Genomic DNA, 2475 nt, shown 5'->3' with positions numbered 1-2475 from the left:
CGGTGGGGTCCTCCTTGGTCGACGCCACGGGATGTCCTCCGGTCCGGATGCCAGCTGGATCTTCCCTGGAGTTGAAACCTGTAAAGACTGCACAGTTCGGGTTAGCGCGGCAACGCTTTTAGCTAGCTCTTGGACCTGATGGTGCAGGTCTGGAGCCGGGTCATTGTTCAAAGTCTGCGCATCAGCTCCCACAGGCCCTGCCGACAAGGGTGCCGCCTCCTGGTGGTAAGTGGTAGTGGGGCGTCTGTGGGTCACAACGCCACCTGGTGCCGGTTCTCGGAGCACCCGGATGGCTCTGTCCTTGAACTGTGCAAATCCCAGATGAGGGTCCTGTAAGGCCATTGCCCGCAACTGGGTTCGGTGGGCATTGCAATATAAACCCTCTATAAATTGTTCAGTCAACAGCCTGTCCTCGTCTCCCACGCCGTCAGGGTCGGTCTGCTTAATGGCTCTCAGGGCCTCTTGTAGGTTCAGGGCATAGTCCCTTATACTCTCGTGTGCTCGCTGCTTGCACCCGTAGAATCTAAGCTTGATCTCGGCTGAGGTGCGGGTATCAAAGGTGTCCCTCAGCCGGGTTAGTATCCCTGCAACAGTCCTCCCCCCAGGTGGCCAGGACTTTACCTCCCTTTGGGCTGCCCTGGTTAATTGGGCCACCAGGATGCTCACTTTTTGCTCTTCTGTGAGGGGATACACCTGGAAGAGGCTATCCAGCTTTTCTCTAAAGTCATGCAGGGTATGTGACTCCCCTGAGTACTGGGGTAGCCAGGCCGCTCCCGGGATATAGGGCATGGTGAAAGGCATGACTGCAGCAGCGGTGGCGCTGGCGGGGGTTGAGGCAGTGAAGCTCTCCTCCGGATCCGACATCTTCCTCCCCCCTAGTGGACCGTGGCCTACCTTGCGATGATCCTCTTCCGTAGGCCGCGGCTCCGCAGTGGATCGTCAGGGTTGAGGACCTTCCGTCGCGCTCCTGTGATGTCGGCGTCTGCTGGGCTCCTTCCAGGACCTTACGCAACGTCCGGACGTGAGGCGGGCTTCAGTTCTCGCGCGCTTTCGGAGTCCACGCCCCTCTTCTTCCCGCGCGGCGTCTTCAAGATGGCGTCCAACGGCGGGAAAACTCCACGGATGGCGGGAAGAAGGCAGAAGATGGCGCCGGATGGCGGGAAAACTTCGCGGATGGCGGGAAGAAGGTAGAAGATGGCGCCGGATGGCGGGAAACCTCCACGGATGGCGGGAATCTTCACCACTGGTAAGTTTGAACAGTCTTTTTCAGGCACGCAGTACCCGGTGGTTGCGGGCACGAAATCCTGCCGACTACGCCAAAAGTTGACGCACCCCTGGGCCTGTGTCGCACAGCGTTGCGCATGCAGGAGCTTACCCGGAGCCGGATCTGTTGAGGGTTGTAGTCTCGTGGCGGTGACCCGGTCCGTGCCCAGGGAGTCAGACTAAGTGGCGTTGTATTAGCGGTAGATGTTGGACGACTACGCCACCCGTTGAATGCAGCGAAGGAGCTGCCGCTGCAGGGCAGACCGCTGAGGCCGGTGGTAGGATTGTGCAGCGTGGTAGTATCACCCCCAACGGGAGGGGTATGGCCTCAGGGCAGCCGACGTGGATGATGGGGGTAGCAGGAATCACTCAGAGACGATGCGGTGTAGTTCAGGGTCTTTACTGGTGATAAAGATAGACCCTCCCGGAGTACTGGCTAGCGATCGGGGCCTGGTCAGTCCTCGAGCAGATGGGATCTCCCCTGGCCAGGCGGAGTTGTAGGCCTCCCAAACTGACTGTACTCTTCTGGCTACCTTGCTAGAGGCGGGTATAAGTAGCCCACGTCCCTGAGTGTACCGTGTAGTGCTCACCCGTATGGCCGGTGACTCGGGGCCTTCTAGTGGCGTCCGCTCCACGACGGCGGTGCTGGTCCCACGCGTGTGACCGTGCCTTCGGGTTTCTTGGCCAGAGGACCTGAAATCCCCTGTCGGGCGGTTTCTGCTGCTGGGTAAAGATTAGTCCCCACAGCCTCGGACTCCGGGTCCGGTGATAGCTTCTCAGTCAGGGCGAGCTCTGTAGCTGCCAGCCCCTGACTCCTTATAGCACTGCTCCCACAGAGCTCCTGATGTTCTTTTCCTATATCTGCTTCTCTTCTCTGTCTCTACTTCTTCTCTACTCACTAACCCTGCCTCAGCCCTAGGTTTATATAGGGGAAGTTCTTCCCCTCCCAGGACTGGGCAGGAGGTGTGGCATGCATAGGATCCCTGACCAAGAGACCTCCCACCTGCTCTCAGACATAACATTGCTGTTACTGTGGAAACCAGACCCCTGGGGTGCCACATATGCACATGGTAGTATTTCTTTTCCTACCACATGTTTCGAATTTTGTTTGCTATTTTAAAGCATTGGAAATCTTATTTGCTGATCAGTTAATTATTTTCTGCACTCCTTTATATGTTTTCCCCTCTCCAATCAACTTTTTGAGTAAAGTTC

This window comes from Phyllobates terribilis, unplaced genomic scaffold (genome assembly GCF_046119375.1).
Source record: "Phyllobates terribilis strain yellow unplaced genomic scaffold, ASM4611937v1 Scaffold_3__8_contigs__length_932513732, whole genome shotgun sequence".
NCBI lineage: Eukaryota > Metazoa > Chordata > Amphibia > Anura > Dendrobatidae > Phyllobates > Phyllobates terribilis.
This window is presented reverse-complemented; position numbering follows the sequence as displayed.